General features: G+C 46.4%; 1 non-coding gene across 1 annotated transcript; it reads right to left on the reverse strand.

Annotated features, from left to right (window-relative positions):
- Positions 1-14,884: 14,884 nt before the first annotated feature.
- On the reverse strand, positions 14,885-14,991 carry LOC126084912 (U6 spliceosomal RNA). Its single transcript, XR_007519140.1, has one exon. It is a non-coding gene; the product is annotated as a U6 spliceosomal RNA (small nuclear RNA).
- Positions 14,992-23,303: the final 8,312 nt, after the last annotated feature.

Below are 23,303 nucleotides of genomic sequence, written 5' to 3' on the forward strand. Positions count from 1 at the left end.
AGCCCCAGCCAGGCTGACCACAAAAGCATGAGTGAGCCCAGCCAGAATCAGCCAAGCCTGGCCAGGTCAGCAAAGCATGGGCTGGCCTACAGAATCATAAGTAATAATAAACGGTTGTTGTTTTAAGCCACATTGAGCTCTGAGGAGGTTTGTTACACAGCAATAGCTGATAACAGGTTCAACCTCTCCTCCAGGTGGCTTTCTTGGGCCTCCAGTGCCCTTTCCAGCAATCTGACCTCAGTTTGACGTCATCCGGTGCCAGAGCAGATGCTCCAAGCCCTGCCTCTATGCTCGCCCACTGGGTTCAGCCTTCACGCCTTCCTCGATGGACATGCAGGCTCCTCTTTCCCAGGCTCCCTGTCTCCCAGCCACCTCCTCCATGCTTCCTTCCACTAGGAGAACATGATCTCTTACCCCTCCTGGGTTCTCACCCTGTGCTGTCTGTGATGATTCAGCTCCATGGCATATCTCTTATGGTTTGCAGATTGAGCACCCTTTGTGGGCAGGTCCTGGGTTTCATATCTGTCTTCCCCCAGCAATGGGGCACAGAGTGGGCATCCAAAGGCAGCACATCTAGCAGCTGAGGGGCCAGAGAGTGTGTGAAGGAGCCTGTGAACAATGAGGGCTTCCATCTACTGAGAACCTAGGATGAGCTTTGGAGACTCTGGGTGATGCAAACCATGAACACACTTGGTTGCTAACTGAAGGTTGGAGGTTTAAGTCCACCCTGAAGTGCCTCGGAAGAAAGGCCTGGAAACCCTACGAGCACAGTTTTATTCTGACACATGGGGTTGCCATGAGTTGGAATTGACCAGATAACAACTTGTTTAGCTTAAGAATGAGCGTTATATATGTTAGCTCATTTCACTCCAACAGCAACTTTCAGTTAAGTACTAAGGCTATCCCATTTTATGGATGAGAAACCCAAGCACAGTTATGTCGCCACCCAAATTGCATGCGTAGATTGACCATGCCGGGATCTGAGCCAGTTAGCCTGTTTTCTAGTGTGGGAGAGGATGAAGGAGTGAATGAGGTAACAAATAAGCCAGTGAGGTCAGGGGGAAGGTCGACAAGCTGGAGGAGAGAGTGAGAGCCTGGGTGTAGGCATGAATGAATGGACGGCAAGTGAAGGGTGACTAGTAGAGTGGAGGAATATTGGGGCACGCAGATGCATACACAAATTAACGAGTGTGCAGAGACATAGATGAGTTCGCGGACAGATGTCCCGTATGACGGAGGAGTCCTCGTGGGGAACTTTTCCTGCTGTACTGTGCCCACGGGGGCAGCCTTCAGGACCCCGACCACTAGGCCCAGCCATGTTTCCTCTTGCCGCTGCTCCCGCTGCAGGTTGCTTCCCACTCATGGAGCTGCAAATCCAGTTTCCCAAAATAGACCCAGACAGCACAGGGCACAGAGACATGGGGCTGTGAGGCCCACTCCAGGTGCAGCTAGGGGCACTTGAGAGGCTCATTACAATCAGCAGACAGATCTTGGAGCAGGCTGTTGTCTCCGATCACTGCTCCTGACTTTCAACAAGGCCCTTGGCTTTCTCCTTCCCTGGGTCTTCGCCTCAGCAGGAGGCTTAGATCAAGAAGACTGCACACAACTCCCCAGTGATGACTACAGTGCTGCCGCCAGCATCCCCCACCACTGCCCAGTTGATGTCCCAGGTGTGCAGGGGATGCCAATGGCCTTAGCCAGCCTCTCTTCCAAAGGCCTTTGCCACTGACTCCACCCGACTCCTCAGCATCCTCTCCTGCCCCTCCTTATGAGCGTCCGCCAGGCACCCACGGTCGCTTCACCCCTTGTCCCTTTGTCTGAAATGCCCTTCCTTACTGCATTTGAAACCCTGTCCATCCTCTCGACTCTAGCTCACATGCCACTGCCTCAGTGCCTGCTCCAGTCATTGCTTTTCAAGCTTATCTCTCCCTGCCAAGCCCAGTGTGTTCTGAACATGTTCTATGTACTTTTTACTTTTGATTACCGTGCCTGGCCCTCTGTAGGAGGCTGGGAGCTTCTCACAGACATATTGATGTGTGTATTCTAGTTCATTGATTGCTGTTGAATATGTACATTATAAACAGCAATTACTGACCATTTTATTGCAGTTCTAGTCTATTTTTTTGGTGGTTGTCCCAGTGGCGCAAGCAGCTCTGACCAGTAGGCATGGTCTCCTAGGGTTTGTTCAGCTAAAGCCCGCTTTGCATCTTGGTTCCACCACCAGCTGTGCAACCATAGACGGACTGCTCTCCTTGAGTGTAGCTCCCAGGTTTGCACTTACAAGCTGTGTGATCCTGATGAACTACTCCACTCCTCTGCACCGTGGTTTTCTTCTCCGTAAAAAGGGAAATAACGTTGACCCTACAGGATTTTTGCAAAGATTTAGGATAAAACATGCAAAAACACTTTGCAGACACCTAGCCCTGCTGATGTTAGAATTATTGTCATTGTGATGAAAAAAAATCAAAGCAGCTCAAATGTGTTGACTGATTATGGAGTGCCAAGTCCTGTGCTGGGTTCCTAGTTGTCACCTTGTTTGAAACCTACAGCAACACTCCAAGGCAGGCATTGCTATTCTCACTATCCTAATTTTGTTGTTGTTGTGTACCATTAAGTTTTTATTCTGACTCAGCAATCCCATGTGACAGAGTAGAACTGCCCCATAGGATTTCCTAGGCTGTAATTTTTTAGGGGAAACCCTGGTGGTTTAGTGGTTAAGTGCTACAGCTGCTAACCAAAAGGTCAGCAGTTCAAATCCACCAGGTGCTCCTTGCAAACCCAATGAGGCAGTTCTACTCTGTCCTACAGGGTTGCTACGGGTCAGAATTGACTTGATGGCAGTGGGTTTTTTTTTTTTTTTTTTTTTAATCTTTATGGGAGCAGATTACCAGTCTTTTCTCCCATGGAGCAGCTGGTAGGTTTGAACCAGCCTTTGGGTCAGCAGCCGAGCACTCACCCACTGTGCCACCAGGGCTCCTTATCCTAATTTTAGGCAGGAGGGAACTGAGTATCAGAGCTTTCTTTAAGTAACTGCTCTGAGGTCACATTGTTATTGGTGGGTATTAGGCCATCATTAGCTCATAGATGAGGCTGAATTTTAAATTAAAGTGTTTGTTTTTCCCCTTTTGCCAGCTGCTTTTGTCTCCTCACAGTGTGTAAGGTCTAGGTACTTTTTTTTTTTTTTTTTTTGCAGCACGAATCAGCGAACCAATGAATGTGTGAACGAACATCACTCACATGGCTCCTTCCTGTGAAAAGTTTGCTGTTCTAAGAATCTTCAGAATAAAGTATCACAAGGGAATGTCACCTTTCAACAGACTGTGAACCACTTTGAAAAAAAAAAGTAAGTGAGCAAGGAGCAGGTAAGCCTCTCCCAGCACTAGCAGGCGTTACTGAAGGTAATGCCTGCCTGCAATGAATGCTTTCACTGCAGACCTCAACCCTTCATGAATCAACCGGGGAGAGAGCAGAACTCAGGGGAGGGAACTCAACTCCTGTCGTGAACAAGAGAGCACTTGACGGTGTCCCACAAATCTCTTAAGCCTCTCCTTCATGTGGGAATAACACTTGGAAAAAACCTTCAGCATTTTCCAAATTGTGTGCAATGACCTCTCACCCTCACCCAAGCAGCGTCACTGGCAATATTGGAAGATGTGCAGCCTTGGAGGCAGTGGCCTCAGATGGAAAGTTCTGGAAGCAGCACCTTCTTCGTTGGAGAAACTTTTTCCCTGGCTCCTTAAGCTTGTGAGTTGGGACTTGGCTTGCTGGACCTGTCCAGTTGTACTTTGGCTAGTTGTTCTCTAGCCTCCCCCTGTGTTACCCATTGCTTTTAAGTCATTCCTACTCACAGTGACTCTATAGGACTGAGTAGACCTACTCCCTAGGGTTTCCTAGGCTGTAGTCTTTACAGGAAGGAGCCCTAATGGCACAGTGGTCAAGTGTTCAGCTGCTAACCAGAAGATCAGTGGTTTGAACCCACCAGCCTCTCGGTGGGAGAAAGATATGAGAGTCAGCTTCTATAAAGATTTACAGCCTTGGAAACCCTATGGGGCAGTTCTGTAGGCTTGGTATGAGTCAGAATTGACTTGAAGGCAATGGATATATATTTTTAAATCTTTGTAGGAGCAGACTACCACATCTTTCTCCCACAGAGCTTCTGGTGGGTTCAATCTGCCGACCTTTCAGTTAGCAGCCAAGCACTCAACCACTGTGTCACCGGGGCTTCTACCCCCTGTGTTAGCTCTGGCTAACTAATTTCAGTTTTAATTTCCTCCCACTCTCCACTCTGCCCCTCTGGGGGTTTCACTCCCCTGGATGGCCAGAATCTCACCTCATTTGAGACATTCTAGTTCGTCTTCCAAAAACCAAAAACAATCCATTGCTGTCAAGACAATTGGTGTTCATGGTGACCCCAAGAACCCAAAACCCAAACCAAACCCATTGCCATCTAGTCAATTCCAACTCATAGCAATCCCATAGGACAGAGTAGAACTGCCCTGATAAGGTTTCCAAGGAGCCGCTGGCAGATTCAAACTGCCGACCTTTTGGTTAGCTGCTCAGCTCTTAACCACTGCACCACCAGGGCTCCTTTGGCCTCAAGAACAATCTCTAATAAATTTTTTTTTCTTTCTGGTTTCTATGCAAGCTTCGTAACGATTACATTTTAGGTTTATTGTTTTGTTACTTATTTATTTTTACAAAATAAATGCATGCTCAGTGTAGAAAATTTGGAAACACACAATATCCAAGGGAGGGAGGACCTGGATATTCACAGCCCTGAGAAAATCACCACTGACATGTCCTAGCCATTATTTTTAAGTGCTGCATAATATTTCATCCGGCTAAAACCATCTTTTACTTAGCACCCCTGGTAGCACGAAGGTTATTTCCGATCTTTGTTTTGAAGTAAGCCTGTGGTAAAGAGCTTCATGCCTGTAATTTCTTTCACACTTCTATTAAAGCATATCCATTTAGGTAATAGCCTGCGGGGTGAAAAAATTGCACGGCTCTTGGGCTCTCAGCAGGGTCCCGGGTTTTCCTCACACAGAGTGGAGTCTCTTTATAATGAAAGGGAGTGGAAAGGAGGCAGAAAGAGAGGAGAGAAAGGGAAGAAGGGAGGCTGAAGTTTCGGGGCAGTTTGGAGATGAAGATTCTCAGCTCTGCCTGGCGTGGAACCCCTGGCCGGTCACTGTCGTGGACTGAATTGTGTACCCCCAAAGACATGCTGAGGTCCTAACTCATTTGGAAAAATAAGTTTTTTTGTTTTTTTTTTTAAAAGATGTTATCAGTTAAATTAATGAAGTCTTACTGGATTATTGTCCTAACCTGATCCTTTCTTATAAAACAGACAGTGAAAGAGTCACACACCGGGGAGGACACCGTGCAAGGATCCGTCTACAAGCCAAGGAACCCCAAGAAATGCCCAGGGCTGCAGACACTGAAAGAGACAAGGAAGGACCTTCCCAGAGAGCCGACAGAGAGAGGGAGCAGGGCCCTGCCGGCACCCTGAACTCAGACTTCCAGCTTCCAGAACTGTGAGATAACACATTTCTGTTCTTTAAAGATACCTACGTTGGGGAATTTTGTTATGGCAGCCACAGGAAGCTGAGATAGTCGCTAGTTACCTGAAGGGCCCCAACCAGTTTACTTAACCCTTCTGAATCTCAGATCCTGTCTCTGTAAAGCAGAGAGAAGGAGAATACTTGTGATGGTGTTACTGAGAGAATAAATGGGATCCTTTTTTTTTTTTGGTGAAGTGGTTAGGAGATTGCCCAGGAAATGAATATTAACTGTTATTTTGGGTAACTGACTAGCCTCAGGGAAGTCAGGGTGGGTGGCCTCTCTGCCCTGCCAGCTTCCTCCTACTCACCCTTCCGCAGAAAGGCGACACCCCATGGCCTGCCCGGTGGTTAGAGAAAGTCCAGGGGCCCCCGACAGAGAGTACACACAGCAACTCAACCCTAGCAGAGCCTGACTCAGCCCAGCAGCCCATGTGTGACTCTGGAATGTCTCCTGAGCTTTCTGAGCCTCGATTTCCTCCTCCGTAGAATGGGCATGCAGAGATGGTGTCAGAGTAAGATGAAAAGGGGCTGACCAAAGTCCTGAGGAGGCTGCAGTGCTCTGTGCAAAGGGAAGGGGTCTGGAGAGAGGCAAAAGAAGTCCTGATGGCACAGTGGTAACTGAAAGATTGGTGCTTCCAACACACTAGCTGCCTGGTGGAGAAAAGATGTGGCAGTCTGCTTCTGTAAAGACTACAGCCTTGGGAACCCTATGGGGCAGTCCTATTCTGTCCTACAGGGTCACTGTGAGTCAGAATTGACCTGATGACAACTTTTTTTTTTTTTTTTTTTTTGGGTCTGGTGAGAGGTGCAGGGGGCATGGTGGAAAGGGGATGTGTAAGGGTCTGAAATAAGGGGACATGAGGTCACTAGCTATGTAACCTCAACAGTGACCTCAGAGCCCCACCTCCCTCTGTGGGTCTGGGGCCTTTGTCACCTGTGTTGGGAAGCTCATGAGAGAATTAAGTGAGACCCCCTGTGTCTGGTGCTCTGGTGGATGCCAGGGCCACAGCAGGGCCCAGGGACCTGCCACCATTCCCTGCCAGACCTGCAGGGGTCCCATGGGAGCACAGGCCCTTGAAGGGCAGGCCAGGAGACATTCTGATCCTGAGTTTGTTCTTGAGAAGAGCCAGGTTCATTGTAGCCTCATTCTTTTCCCTGGAGAAATGGGGGAGGGAGTGCGGCCCCCCTCCAGTTCCTTGATTCGATGATTCCTTTCCCTGGCTGTCCTGGCCCTGAACACTGGGGTGAGGCCCCCCTGATGGACAGAAACACATGGAGAAAGCACATTGTTGGTGCCTGATACTTAGCTGGGGACTCCCTGGGTAGATGGTGACAGCCCCTGGCCATCTGGGGGGAGAGTTTACAGCCCTCACTGAGCGTGGGATTGGTCCCAGGGATGGAGGCAGGGAGGGGCTTTCCCACCTCTGGCCTGCCCCTGCCATTCTCTGGGGAGGAAGTCACCTTTTCTTCCAGGTGCGTTAACTTCCATGCACAAGATGTGACAGGCCCATGGGGCCCAGATGCAAGGGAGGTAGCAGGGACACCCCTGGCAGCTGCAGAGGCTGGCTTTTTGTCTCTGGAGTGAGGAGGCCGGCCAGCTGGGGACAGCGGGAGCCAAGGGGACTGGTGGGAACCTTTCCTCCTCCCCCAGGAGCAGGTGGGGCTGGGACGGGGAGTGCTATGCATGAGGAAAACAGGACATGACGACAGGTGGCAGGGCTCTCGGGGACAGCCCAGCCTGGCCCAGCTGCAGGCAAGCACCTCCGGGCCCGCAGGTGTAGCATAGCCAAGCAGTCAGGGCTGGGCTGGGGGTGGGAGGGCTGGGAAGTAGGGAGCAGGCTGCCATTTATTGAGCACATGTTATAAACCCTTTAAGCAGCTCTGGTGGCAGAACTGTTAAGCGCTCAGCTGCTAACCGAAATGCGGTGGTTCGAACTCATTGGCCAGTCCACGGGAGGAAAGAGCTGGCGATCTGTTCCCATACAGATTAAAGCCTAGGAAACCCTATGGGGCAATTCTGCTCTGTCTCACTATGAGTTGGAGTCAACTCAACGGCACCCAACAATATTAACCCTTTATCATGTTGGAAACTTGAATACGATATTTAAGCTTGATCTTTGGAAAACATTGTCAAGTAGATACACTAGTTGCTACCCAGTCAGTTCTGACTCATGGGGACCCCATCTGTGTCCGAGGAGAATTGAGCCCCATTGGGTGTTTTGGAAGCGGATCACCAGGCCTTTTTTCTGAGGTGGCTCTGGATGAGCTCGAACCTGCAACCTTTTGGTTAGCAGACTATCGTGTTAACCGCCTGTATCAGACTGCAAAGCAGATGTGAACCCCATTTTACTGAGGGAGGAACTCGTGCTCAGAGAGTCTTAGAAACCACCCTGCCTGGCAGTAGTAGAATCCAGACTGATATCCAGGTCTGTGGGTTCTGGAGGCCATGCCCTAATATCAAATGGCAGAGTCTTCTGGAAGATCGGTGAGATCTATACTCTGGTCTGTCTTGCCACGTGTCCCTGCTCACACCTGTGGGCTTCCTGAAGTCACTCAGGCATCACCTGCCCTGGCTCTGCCCTTCACCAGGTGTTTGACCATGGGCAGGTTACCACCCCTCCCCCCAGTGCCCGGTCCTGCCTCTGGCACCAGATCCGAACGTGCGGCTGCCTCCCAGGGCTGTAGGAAAGCCGCCTGAGGCTGTACATGGGAGGTGCTTAGCAGGACTCCTGGTGAGTGGGGAGCCCCCATTAAAATTCGTCTCCTCTTGGCATCTTTTGGTAGGCTTTCTGGGAAGCAGAGTCTGGGATGGTGGGGGAGGTGCAGGGTGTTTCACGGGGGCTGTGCTTGGGATCCACACCTGTGGGTTGGGAAGGAAGCAGGCCTGTCAGAGGGTGGCATACAGCCTCAGTGCTGGAGCTGGGATGGCCTTCCGGGTTGTCTGCCTTTAGTCTCCCAACCACCGGTCTCTGGACACCTGAGAATCACACCATGTGGGAATGACCATGGGCCAGGTGGCTCTTTGCAGCTGAGGAAACTCCAAAAGGGCCCTTACCACTCCTAAAAGCTGACAGGAGAGCCCCATCTACAGGGATCTGAACTATCCTTCCCAGAATCTGCCACCACCTATCCCAGGCCCTTCCTCAGGTCCTCTCCTGGCTGGCCTGTGGCTCCCTCGTGAAGTGTCAGCTTCCTGTTCTATCTCCCCCTTGGCTCTGGTATGCTACTTAGCTCTTGCCCCTTCCCCCAAGCTCATTTTAGTCTGCACCCCATGAGTTCTCACATGGAAACACCCTTCCCACAATGCCTCACCACTCTCCTGCTGCTCCTCCTGCACCCAGCATGCACCTGGCCCAAGGTCCCCAAGTCCCTGGGCATTGTAATAGCACCCACCCTGCTCTTCCCAGCTGACAGCCTGGGCAGGGCCCCCAGCACTGTCTCCACCTGCTCTGCCTTCCCTCACCTCCCCTCTCCCATACCTTGGTGTCCCAGCATCCACCCAGTGCATGAGGTCATTGTCCCTGTTCAGATAAAGGACATGTCAGAAGGTGACAACAGAACTGCCTGATCCAAACTTGGTGTGAAAACATCTAGCAAAGACATAAAAACCAATGGTGGTTTCTCATCCCTCTATTCCAGGTGCCATTTGCTCCAACGGGAATCATTCCTCCCCATGCAGACAGCCTCCATGAAAATGTGTGTAATTGGAGAGAATGGGGCATCAGCTAAGCAAAAACTCAGGAGCTAATGTTTCTTGAAATGAAAAGCATTTAGGGCACAGCTTCCACAATGATGCCCTGGAGCAACAGTGTCTCTGATGATGGCGTAATAAGACCCAGCAGGGGACATGGGAGGGGAGGGTACCTCCTGGCAAGAGTTTCCTCAGGTAGGAGACAAAGCCTGGCCATCTTTCTTCAAGGAACCCAGACTGTTGGGAGTTTCGTACAACCATGAGCCACTGCTGCAAGAGACATTGTGTCTGGACAAACTCCATCCTGAGCCCTTTCTGTCATTGCTTTTGCCTGGTCATCACTTCCCTGGCCTTTTGTCTTGCCTTAGACTGTGGCCCACTGTGTTCTCTCAACCCCCAGATCTCACCACAGTAGCCTGCAGACAACGTGGCCTCCCGCCCACCCTGAGTCCCATGCAGCCCAGTCTCTAGGGTCTTTCCCATGATTGGTAGTCAGTTTTGTCCCTGAGGCAGGGACTCAGGCATGCCCAGCTAGCTCCTACTCTAAGTGGCACCACAGGCTGTGCTTCTTGAGCCCTCTGCTGCCTTCTCTCCTTTCCTGATGTTTATCTAATCTGCCTTGGAAGAACTACAGCCCAACCGCTCATTAGGAGCAAGGATGGCAAGACTTCATCTCATGTGCTTTGGACATGTTTTCAGGAGGGACCAGTCCCTGGAGAAGGACATCATGCTTGGTAAAGTAGAGGGCCAGTGAAAAAGAGGAAGACCCTCAACGAGATGGATTGATACAGTGGCTGGAACAATGGGCTCAAACATAACAATGATTGTAAGGATGGCACAGGACAGGGCAGTGTTTTGTTCTGTTGTACATAGGGTTGCTATGAGTCAGAACCAACTCAATGGCACCTAACAACAACAACATCTACCTTAGGCTTTCATGGAAGTCCCTGTGTATTGTGAACGGTGAACATGCTTGGCTGCTAACCAAAAGGTTGGAGGTTTGAGTCCACCCAGAGGTGCCTCGGAAGAAAGACTTGGTGATCTATGTCCAAAAAAATCAGCCATTGAAAACCCTATGGAGCGCAGTTCTACTGTAGCACACATGGAATTGTCATTTGGAACTGACTTGATGGGAACTGGTTTCTTTTTTTTTTTTTTCAGTTTTGTAGGTTTTCACTAGGAACTCCCTCCCCCTCCAGGTTTATCACAGAATGAGGACATTGGCCTGTAATGTCTGAATAAGTAGGGCTTGGGTATAAGGATGAAGGAAACGTCTGAATTTCTCAATTTTTATCTCATTGGCTTTGTGGCTGCATCTACAGGATGATCATAATGTTCCCCTGTCCTACCATCTTGTGACCGTTGTTTTGGCTGATTACATCATGTCAGATCAGTAATGTGGAGCATCCGCTTTGGGATGGAATTGTAAAGTAGATGCCACTCAAAGTGGGTAGAATCCACAGAACTGGTTTTGGGGTGCTAAAAGCTCCTGACACAAATGGATGGCATCAATTATGCTAATAAGCTATTAGGTGGAGGGAGATTAATCGTGTCAGCTCAAATTTAACCTCTTTCCTTGGATTCTAGGACGTTAATCACAGCCACACACTTGTATTTGTCTGCATACACTCCTTCTATGCAAAAATCTATAAAACTAATCCAACTGGCAAAGAAAGTTTTGTGCTAATAAGGTTGCTAATGGAGCTTAGGACTAGGGTTTAAATAACTAACGTTGAATGCAGAAAAGAAACATTTTAATTATTTAATAGGGCATGAAAAGGAATTCCAAAGTATTTCTGCAGAAGCGATCCCAATGGGTATAATTTTGGTCCCCAAGTTTTATTCTTATTCTTTGAAGATGATGGCCTGAGCTTCTTATTTCATTGGATGAAAGGAAATGAAATTCTCAGGGTGGGGGGGGTGGGGGAGGTGACAGGAGAATGCACTAATTTAGAGACCAGCAGGGGAGGCTGTATCCCAGCACAGGGAGACATTTAGGGAGAGATGAGGTGTCCCAAAGCAGAGATGGAAGAATTGAGATGCAGAAAATATGTCTTGGGACAACCCTTGGGTCCTTATAAATAATCATTGCAATTTGCATCTTGGTGTTTTTCATAATTTGTGGTACAGTTTCTCGTGTTTCTTCACATCAGATACTCACTAGAACCCTCTCAGGAAGACACTCTGGGTCTTATTATCCCTCTTTTATAGACAAGGAAACCGAGCCTCAGAAAAATTATAGGATACATACATACGTGTTGTTGTTGTTAGGTGCCATTGGGTCTATTTTCAAGTCATACCAACCCCATGTAACAGAGTAGAACTGCCCCATAAGGTTTTCTAGGTTGTAATTTTTACAAGGCCTTTCTCCTGAGGAGTTGCTTGGTGGGTTTGTACCAACAACCTTCCAGTTAGCAGCCAACTGTTTAACTATCATGCCACTAGAGTGCCTCTGACTCATAACAATCTTTTTTATAATAGAAAGAAACATTGCCAAGTCCTGTACCATCCTCACAATCTTTGCTATGTTTGAGCCCGTTTTTGTAGTTACTGTGTCAACATGTCTCAGGGAGAGTTTCCCTTGTTTCTGCTGATCCTCTACTTTACCAAATGTTGTATCTTTTTCAGCAAGTGGTCCCTCCTGATTACATGTCCAAAGTAAGCAAGATGATGTCTCGCCATCTTTGCTTCTAAGGACAGTTCTGGCTGCACTTACCCCAAGACAGATATGTTCGTTCTTCTGGCAGCCCGTGGTATACTCAATATTCTTCACCAACACCACAATTCAAATGCATCAATTCTTCTCTAGCCTTCCTTTTTTTTCTAATGTCCAGCTTTCACATTCCATTCTACTATGTGCCAGAGTGAAGAGGACCATGGTATCGCCCGTTGAGTTCTGGCTTTGGGTGTCATTTCTTCTAGAAATGCAGCCAGGAAGTCAGGAGAGGCATTCTCCAGGATTCTCCAGATCTTGGTACTTCTATTTCAAATCTTAGCACATTGACATGTTGCTAGGTTGCCACAGAAGTCTTCTCAATAAGCTGAAGATGGAGATACCCTCTAAGTTGAGTAGGACCTTTGTCTAAATCCAGGAGCAAGAAATCACGATTCAGGAGAGTCTGGCTGGAGCAGAGAATATGTGCCTTGTTAATTTCTGGATGGAGTCCCTGAGTGGTGTTAACGGTTAACTAGTTCAGCTGCTAACTGAAAGGCTGTAGGTTAGAGACAACCAATAGGTACCTCAGAATAAAATCCTGGAGATCTGCTTCTGAAAAATCAGCCATTAAATACCCTATGGAGCGTAGTTCTACTGACATACGTGGGGTCGTCATGAGTCAGAACTGACTTGACAGTAACTGGCTAATTCCTGGGTATTTTGACATCTTAATTCTTTCATCTGAACAGACTCCCCATCCCACTTGGCTTTGGGCTTTCCCAGGATCTGGTTCTGGTGGCCTTCTTCCCTGTGTTTTTTCAATCCAGACCCTTTGCCTACCTTGGCTCTCCCCGGGAGACCTAGTGTGCACATCTGCTGCGGCCACCTCAGAAGAAGAGCTTCCTGGACCCCACTGATGCTTCACAATGCTCTCCATTCAAAATTTGGTGGAGGGGCATTTGATATAAGGGTCATCCCAACTCCTTTATAGTCTGCAATTTTAGAAGCAGAGCGTTCTTCTTCTGGGTACATTAAATCTGCTGCTGGCCCAACAGATCTTTAAGACAGTTGTTTTGTAAGTAGCAAAGTCCTCCAGACATGAAGCGATTTTGGGGTACCGTTTGATAAATTCAGGAAAACTGAATGCTCGGAAATGTGCGAGTGTATTTACGGAGTCAAAAGTGCTAGACAAAATGCATTTTTTTTTGTTTCTGCTGAATCTTGAATGTTGGAATAATTTATTTATGGTTTATTCTTATTGCACGTCAAATGCCAAGATTTCGACTCTGTACGAGGAAGAATAGTAATCAAGTGGAGTATTCCCAAACATGTCTTCCTCTACACGTCACCCTCCCATCTAAATCTAGCAGTGAGGAAACTCTAGAATAGGCTTCCTCACTGAGGCATGGAGAAATGAGAAACAAAATGTGTTGGTGAATGGAAAAGAGATAGTTATTAGAGATGACTTAGCTGATGGTTCCCAAATTTAGGTTTTAGATATCTTTTTCCAGAGGCAATTTAGCAATTCACTGAACAGGAAGCTCAGAATTGGAAAATCAAACACACTAAAGATCATAGGCTTGGAGATTTGAAGATTATGCTATTTTATCTGAAATGTTCCTTTAAAAATTCACATCAACATGAAAATTATTTTGTGATCTGTGTATATTTACCTGTGAAACAATAATGATTTCAAGGCAGTTAGTAATGTCTAACCTAGAGCCACGATTCACATCATGTCTAAAATATACCCATTGCCACTGGGTTGATTCCGACTCATAGTGCCCCCCTACAGGACACAGTAGAACTGCTCCATAGGGTTTCCAAGGCTGTAATCTTTATGGAAGCAGACAGCCTCATCTTTCTTCCATAGATTGGCTGGTAGGTTCAAACTCCTGGCTTTCAATTAGCAGCTGAGTGCTTAATCACTGTGTAATCAGGATTTCCCACCAAGTATAAAACCAAGTATAGAACCTCAAAAAATGGATTGCCATTTTGAAATCCTCAGTGGATGCTCCTGACAAGAAATAAGGGCCAGCCTGAAGTTTATTACTGATGTTCTCCCATGTAGGTCTGACTCTTTGTGCTGTCAAATTCCTCCTCATCACCCTGGTAGCTGTGCAGGATAACCCTGGATGTTTGGCACTAACACATTGCCAGCATTGAACCCTATTCAGGTTGGCTAGTCGCTGAATTCCCTTCAGGTTATTTTAGAAAGAAGTTGAAATTCACATCCAGTAGATGACCAGTCAAGGTCTATCTTCACCTGGCCCTTTGCAGTCTAGTTTCTGACACCTCACCCTCTCTCCCTCACCAAGTGATCACGTGGAACCTTCTGGTAGAGCCTCTGGAGTTCATGCTCTTTGATGCCTTTTGGGCTGTCTTTGGCGGTTCTGACTCTTCCCTCTGTCTATGATTTATTTTCTCTCTCCTCGAGCTCTTCTTCATCTCAAGATCTAGCTTGTGCCACTTTCTCTATGAGACCACCCCCTATCTTCCCAGTTGAAATGAGTCCTTCTGTTCTCTCTACCTTGTTGGCCCAAACGCTTCCATTTTTCCTACTTATTCTGTTTACTTACTTGTCTCTGGTTCCCCATGGACTGTGAGCTTCATGAAGATACTGGCTGGTGAAGACGTTTGTTGGTTTTGTTTTGTTTTGTTTTTGAGATATCTGGAGGAAATTGCATGCCACAAATCCAGGGATGTGGACTGAGATGATCGAAGGATCCCAAGAACTAGATGATGGGGTAGGCTTGTGAGGTGATTTCAGAGTCAATATGATGTTTCAGTGGACTCTATTTATTTATTTGTAATTTTATGGTACTGTAGGTGAAAGTTTATAGCTCAAGTTAGTTTCTCATTTAGAAATTTATACATATATTGTTCATGGTATTAGTTGCAATCCCTGTGATGTGACAGCACTGTCTCCCTTTCCACCCCGGGATGCCTGTGTCCATTCATCCAGTTTTTCTGTCCAAAATTACATAAAGCTCCATGAATTTGCATGTCGTCTTTGCTCAGGGGCCATGCTAGTCTTCTCCGTATTGTTGTGACTTTAGTATATGTCCTGGCGAAGTGAGCACTCAGTGGGTTCAAATGAATCCAGGACCTGAACAGGTAGGAATGTGGGTGACTGATCAAGACTACACCCTTCACATTCCTGGAAGATTCTCAATGTCTTGAATCAGGTTGGTGCCCAAAGACTTGGCTAAAGTGGAATTCCGGGGATGAAATCTCGGCGGGGTGGGATGGGATGGAGGAGGAGGGTGATTTGATGAATTTTGCCTAGTGACAGCTTGTCACTGATGGCTATCTCTATAGTTTGAGATCTTGGGTCTCCTGACATTCTAAAGGTGGTTGGCATCTGCTCATGTTTTCAGTAACTTGTTTCTGACCTCGATGCATGTTTTCTTAAGACAGAGTTTTCATTCATTCATTCATTCATTCGCACATTCATCAAAAGCATGGCAGACGTGGTTGCTGGCTGTGTGGGGGGACAGAAAAGCCAGATGGGGCCTCATCTGTGTGGAGCTCAGTCTCGTAGTTGACAGTGACATGGTAACGGATGCCAGGACACGGTGCTGTGGGGGCAAAAGGAGGTGCTCTGATCCACCCTGGGGATGGGGGTGTGGAGGAGGTTTCTAGAAGAGAGGAAGTTAAAGCTGTGTCTTAAAGAACAGACCAGAAGGGGCTGAACTGGCCATGCTGTGGGGAAAGAGCAGGGCAGAGAGAAAGAACAGCCCACAGGGAGCTCCAGGGCTGAGAGGAGCCAAGGAGAGTCAGAGGCCTGCACAGAGCTGAGCCTACCTGGACGGTGAGCTGCTTTGCAGCAGGGGCTGGAGGAGAGGACGGGCCACAGGCAGAAGCCCCTTGATGGGAGACCTGAGAAGCCAGGCTGAGGGGCTTGAGTTTGGCCCTGCAGGTGCAGGGAACCAGGAAAGGTATTTTAGCAGGGGGTTCAGGATGAGATGTGTGATTGAGAAAGATTGTCAGGCAGCCACACTGTGCAGGAAGGGCCTGTCTGCAGAATGACAAGTAGCTCTGCTCACGCTGGGATGCTTCACAATTGCAACTTGTGAAGTTGACTGCCTGGTGTGCTAATGGCCTTGATATGCAGAGAGCAACCGGGCTCAAAGAGGCCTCGCAAACCGGATGAGCTGCACCTGTTTAGGTGCACGCCTGCCTGCAGGCACAACAAGGGCCTGGGCTAGGAATTTCCGGACAGAGTTCCAGAAGCAGAAACCGCCAGCCCCGATGGGTATTTCCCAAGCAGAGGTTAGATTTATCTGAGGCAACTGTATCTTCTTGTGGTTTAAGTCAATGTGGGGAGGGGAGGCTTTCCCAGATCAAGACCATCTTCACCGTTTCTACCTTCTCTATGCTCTCATGCCCCCCTCCCAGCAGCGTTTAACTCCAGGCATCATTGATTCCCAGGCAAAGGGTCTGTGCAAATACACCACCTATAGACAGAGGCCACCACCAGTTTGTCAGTCTGTCCTACTTGGTGGTTTGCGTGTTGCTGTGATTCTGGAAGCTGTGCCATTGGCATTTCAAATACCAGCAAGGTCACCTGTAGTGGACAGGTTTTGGTGGAATTTTCAGGCTAAGACACACTAGGAAGAAAGGTCTTATGAACATCGTTGTTGTAGTTAGGTGCTGTTGAGTTGGTTCCCACTCCTAGTGACCCAACATACAACAGACGGAAATACTGCCCTGTCCTGTGCCATTCTCACAATCATCATGCTCACAATCCGAATATTAGCCAGTGAAAACCCTATGGGTCACAACAAAATATTGTCCCATCGAGTTCTGGAAGAGGAGCCCCCTAGGTTGGAAGGCACTCGAAATACATAGTGGCCTTAACAAGGGACTCGAGCATGCCAATGATTGTGAAGATGATGCAGGACCGGGTAACATTTTGCTCTTGTGTACATGGGTCACCTTGAGTTGGAGCCAACTTAACAGCAACTGACAACAACACCAGGCAGAGGACTGAGGGCCACTGATTAAAGAGAAGAGCTTTCTTTCAGGCTGACCTGTTGAGGATGGAAAAGTCTACCACACGTGGCTATGGCTTCCATCCTTGGTCTTCAAGCAGTGCCCAGAGATGGGTCGATCACTCTAATACGTGTGTGAGGAAGGGGCATGCAGGAGGGAAGATGCACAGAACAGACTTTCTAATGGCAGCAGAAAGTTCCACAGTGCAGACTGAATCAACTCTTCCCCCAGATTCTGATGTTTGCGCTTTTACAAACATTGCTAAATCTATCATCCAAATATGTATTTTATATTATAAAATTGTATGGCAAATTACATGTTATTTTTGTATGTACTTGTTCACACGCAGGGGTATTTATAGAATGCTAAAAATAAAATTGCTGGGTTAGAATATGGATATTTTTACTTTTGATAGAGAAGCCAAATGGGTCTCCCAAGATGGTATCCGTTTTCATTCCAATCAGCGTTGTTTGAAAATGACCTCTTTTTAACACTCTCACCAATTAGCATTTTCAATTTTTATTTATTTTTGTCAATCACAGGGGTGGAAATTGTATCTCAAGTTTTAAATTTTCATTTCCCTGATGGATAATTACTCTGTGTATCATTGTATAGGTTTATTGGTTATTTATATTTATTCTTCTTGAATTAGCTCTTCACAACTTTTAAATTTTTTTCCCTTTTTTTGTGTCTTTCTTATTAACTCTGTGTACACAAGAAATTCCTACGATTTGCTGAGATGTTAATGGGGTAAAATAATCTCTTGAGAAAATAGCTGTTTGATTTTTCTAACCTGTAGGTGCTCCGTAAAGACTCTCACTCCCTACCCGTCTCTGCCTTCCCCAGGTGGGCTGCCAGGTTTTCTCTCAGCCTCAGGATTCTCTCTAATCCCAAGGCTGGGAGAGCCTTGTGTGTTCCAGGCCCAGAGAGGAAGACATGGCAGGTGGCGGACGCCCTCCCTAAACAGGTCTTTGATCTCCACTCCTGGGCCCACTGAGGCAATTAAACTGGATCTGTCTCATGGGCCAGAGGATCAAAGGTTTGATGTTTTGAGAACTGAAGAAAAGAAAAGCTCAACCTGAGAAGAGGAGGGAAAATTCCCCCAGGGCAGGGGTTACAGGCCACTCTGTGATGGGAACCTGAGCCAGAGAGAAATCAGCCCCTCTGACATGTGAAGGGTGATTTCCAGGTGCCTTTGGGGCTGGAGTCTTTGGTGTTGGGGCCTGAAAGCCTGAGCGTGGCATGGTGAGAGGCAGTCAGCCAGATCTCCTAGGAATGGACCATGCAGACCTGAGTAAGGGGCCAGTCTGCAGCGTCTGTGCTGAGTTCTCCCACTCCCAGGACTAGGCTCATGCGTGATACCAGCACCACGGAGGGGCTGAAGGTGGAGCTTCTGCTGGACTGCCTCTCACTCTGGGTGGGCTATCACTCAGCCACATTTGTTTTTGATTAGACACAAAAAGGGACAAGAGAGAGGCAACAGAGCACAGTGCAGACAGGAATGGACCCTGGAGCCTGATGGCCTGAGATTGAGGTCTGCATCCTCTACCCTCTTCTTGTATGCCCTTGGGCAAGTCACGTTACCTTTCTTCCTCCTGGCTTCCTTGTCTGTAGAATGGGCACAATAATAATGGTGGTGTATGGGAATGTGTTTAGTGAACTTTGGCAAAGCTCATATCAAGTGTTCTGTAAATGTTTGCTATTAGTATTGTTATCATTGTTATGATGTATTAAAAACGTTTTCTCCATTTTCTGACTTTGTTTATGGTGAAGACTATTATCTAGAAGTAGTACTGCTAGTGGTAATATTAGTAGCAGTAGTAGTAGTAGTTGTTGTTGTGTTACTGGTGAAAGTATTTTGATCTTTCATCATATGGCATCTGGGTTTTGCGTCCTTGGTAGGAAGGCTCTCTCCACTTCTCAGTAGAAGAGTCAGCCATATTTTTTTTCTAATACTCCTTTTACCTGTCTATTTGGCATTTAGATTTGTAACACTGCTTACCCATCTAACCTCATCTCTCTAGCCACCATTTAGGCCATACAGTTTCTAGAATATACCAAGCCTTTTCCTCCTTGGGTCTTTCACAGGGCTTTTGCTCTCTGCCCAAAACTCCACCCCATATCTCAGTTTAAAGGCCCTCTGAACACCCACATTTAGTGGAGGCCCCCATTCTTCTCTCTTCAGAAAGGCATTGGTTTCCTTCTTGGCACATCTCACTGTTGTAACGGCATCTTTACCTATGGTCTAGCTCCTCACTGTAAAGACAGTAATTCAGGGCCCATGCCTATGTTATTCATCTCTAGGATCCCAAGTGCCTAGCTAGGCACTTGCTCATATTGTTGTTGATAGGTGTCATCAAATCGGTTCTGACTCATAGCAACCATATGTACAACAGAAGGAAATACTGCCAAGTCCTGTGCCATCCTCACAATTGTCGTTATGCTTGAGCCCATTGTTGCAGCCACTGTGTCAATCCATTGACCCTGTGCTTTACCAAGCATGATGTCCTTTTCCAGGGAGTGATCCCTCCTGACAACATGTCCAAAGTATGTGAGATGTAGTCTTGTCATCCTTGCTTCTAAGGAGTGTTCTGGTTGTACTTCTTTCAAGATAGATTTGTTCGTTCGTTCTTTTGGCAGTCCATGGTATACTCAATGTTCTTTACCAACACAACAATTCAAAGGCATCAATTCTATTTTGGTCTTCCTTATTCATTGTCCAGCTTTTGCATGCATATGGTGCAACTGAAAATACCATGGCTTGGGTCAGGCGCACCTTAGTCTTCAAAAGCAAAGACATCTTTGCTTTTCCACATTTTAAACAGGTCTTTTGCAGCAGATTTGCCCAATGTTAATGCGTCTTTTGATTTCTTGACTGCTGCTTCCATGGGTGTTGATTTTGGATCCAAGTAAAATGAAATCCTTGACAACGTCCATCTTTTCTCCATTTATCATGATGTCGTTTATTGATCAAGTTATGAGGATTTTTGTTTTCTTTATGTTGAGGTTCAATCCATACAGGAAGCTGTGTGATATTCTCCAGTAAGTGCTTCAAGTCCTCTTCACTTTCAGCAAGTAAGGTTATGTGATCTGCATAACTCAAGTTGTTAATGAGTCTTCCTCCAATCCTGATGCCCCATTTTTCTTCATATAGCCCAGCTTCTCAGATTATTTTCTCAGCATACAGAATGAATAGATATGGTGAAAAGATACAACTCTGATGCACACTTTCTTGGCTTTAAACCAATCAGTATCCCCTTTTTTCTGTCTGAACAATTGCCTCTTGATCTATGTACAGGTTCCTCATGAGCACAATCAAGTGTTTTGTAGTTCCAGAACACTTGCTCATAGATGTCCAATAAATATTTCAGAAGAAAATGAATAGGTCCATCTAAAATTTATTTTGGGCCATGTTACGAGGATGGTATTTCATTACCTTTTTCCAAATGGATAACCTAGTATAACTTCACTTTTCAAATAAGGCATCATTCTTCCATTGATTTGATACACCTACTTTATTATGCACTATATTCCCAGACACACTTGGGACCAGTTCTAAACTCCTTCTTCTCTCGCGTTGCTGTACTTGTCTCTTCCTGAGCTGGTATGAAAACATTTTAATTATTGTGCCTTTATAGCTATGTTGAATATTGAATATACCATGGCCTGCAAGAAGAACAAATAAATCTGTCTTGGAAGAAGTACAGCCAGAATGTTTCTTAGAAGGATGCAGAAACTTCATCTCACATACTTTGGACGTGTTATCAGGAGGGATTAGTTCCTGGAGAAGGACGTCATGCTTGGTAAAGAAGAGGGCCAGAGAAAAATAGAAAGACCCTCAATAAAATGAAATAACACAGTGGCTGCAACAATGAGCTCAAACATAGCAAAGATGGTGAGACTGACACAGGACCAGGCAACGTTTCGTTCTGTTATACACAGGGCCGCTATGAGCTGGAACCAACTCAAAAGCGTAATAATAATAACAACATAGCCATGTTGATGAAATTCTTAGGGCAAGTTATCTCCTCCCCCCGCCATTATTCTTAATTTCTTTCCCCCATGTGTGTTTCTGTACATTTTCTTTTCTGATGAATTTTGGTGTTATCTTGCCAAGTTCTGTGAAAGATCCCATTGGGATTTTGATTAGGATAGCATTACTTTTGTAGATTAAATTGGAGTCTTGGAACCCTCACCCCACTTCTCATCCAAGACATTGTACATGTCTGAATTTATTCGTGCTTTTTATGTTTTTTAAATCAATCTAGACAGTTCTCTGGAGTCCCTGGGTGATGCAAATGGTTAACATGCTTGGCTGCTAACCAAAAGATTGGAAGTTCAGGTCCATCCACAGGTGGATCTACTTCCAAAAAACCAGCCATTGAAAACCCTGTGGAGCGCAATTCTACTCTGACATGCATGGGGTCACCACGAGTCAGAATCGACTCGATGGCAACTGGTTTTTAACTGATTATAAATGGCTCTCTAGTTTTCAGCATATAAGTTTTAGATAGTTCATATTATTGGATTTTTGTATTTTATTACTAGATATTTTTAATATGGTTTTTAATAGTGTAAACGGGAATTTTCCATTACATTATTTTCTAAAGTAACCTTAAATTTAGTAATTTCTAACCCTATACTTTTTGTGTTTCTGTGACTGATATGGCAGGAATACTAATAATGAATCAGTAGCTTCCCATTATTAAATGCCTACTAAGTGCCAAGGTAGAGCCCTGGTGGCATGGTGGTTAAGGGCTCAGCTGCTAACCAAAATACTGGCAGTTCAAATACACCAGCTGCTCCTTGGAAACCCTATGGGACAGTTCTATTCTGTCCAAAAGGTCCCTATGAGTTGAAATCTGCTTGACAGCAATTTTTTTTTTTTGTAAGTGACAAGAACCATGGTAGAGGCTTTTCCATAAAGCTACATCTAGTTTAATGGTCACAAAAATACCACAACGTTGCATACTAACATTCTGTATGTTCCAGATGGAGAAACTGAGGCTCAGGGAACTAAATGCAGCTGTCCAGGCTCACAGGGCCAGAGGTTGATACACAATTCATATCTTCCTAATGCCAGGCTCAGCCTTGTCTCCCTTATCCATGCCACCCGGGTGAGAAGTGCCATTTCCAGGCACATGCTTTATTAGAAACTCTACAATGACCATCAAAATTCTGCACCCAGTTTCCAGAAATTACCAGAACAGGGATGGATCTCAAAGTTAGTCAAGTCCCCCCTCGTTGTTTAAGGCTGCAGCCCCATTGTAGTGTTGGTCAAGGGACTGTAAAGCCACTGCTTACGTACCTCCAATAATGGGGAGCTTATCACCCTCATGGCAGCCCATTGAATCTTTGGACAGCTCTGATTGTCAGAACATCATTCTTGGGTTGAATGAAACCTGGCCCCTCTGGTCTCCACACCTTGCCATGAGGTCACACTGCCCCTGCACCTTCATCTTGTAGTTGGCATTTGTTCCATGGGATCTCTCTCTGGAGGCTTTGAGCAGAATGAGGAGGACAAGGGCTCTTTCTGTTCTATCTTCCACTGAATCCCTAGTGCTGAGCTTCATGCTGGGCATGGAGAAAGTCCTATTGAATGAGCTGATGAGCTACCTTCATTGACTTCCCAGAGCAAGTCTGTTCCGGCTTCCTCCTGGCCCTTTCTCAGCTGTTAACTCATCTGTAGGCACCTCTGAACTGGCTGAAGAGTCCCAAGGTAGATGGTCCTCCCGAGGCAGAGATTGGAAATCACCCTTTCCCTGGTCCTGTTCCCTGGCTGTGGTCAACTTGCCATGTCACTTTTAGGGTGTAGGGGCTTGGCTTATCCCATTACTACAGCTGTCCGCTGAGTGGACTGGGGATAGCAGTACCTAGGACTCCATCCTATTCTCTGCTCCATGCATCCCTGACTATCACGATACTTCTCAGCTTTTTCCACTATATTCTCTGGCCCCATTCCAGGTGATATTTTATTACTCACCTTGCACCACTGGAGTTAGGGCTAGTGACATCCATTCCCAAGCAAAAGGAGTCTGACAAGAGGACACTTATAGATGGAACAGAATGATTTCCAACAGTCTAACACTCTTCAAAGTGTTAAAAAGCAAAAATGTCAGAGGACTAAAATGTGCCTGACCCAAGCCATGATATTTTCAATTGTCTCAAACGCATTGAAAACTGGACAACAAATAAGGAAGACTGAAGAAGAATTGACGCCTTTGAGTATGGTGTTGGTGAAGAATATTGAATATACCGCGAACTGCCAAAAGAACGAACAAATCTTTCTTGGAAGAAGTACAGCCAGAATGCTTCTTAGAAGCAAGGATGGTCAGACTTTGTCTCACATACTTTGGACATGTTATCAGGAGGGACCAGTCCCTGGAGAAGGACATCA

The sequence above is a fragment of the Elephas maximus genome, chromosome 10 (genome assembly GCF_024166365.1).
Source record: "Elephas maximus indicus isolate mEleMax1 chromosome 10, mEleMax1 primary haplotype, whole genome shotgun sequence".
Classification (NCBI taxonomy): domain Eukaryota; kingdom Metazoa; phylum Chordata; class Mammalia; order Proboscidea; family Elephantidae; genus Elephas; species Elephas maximus.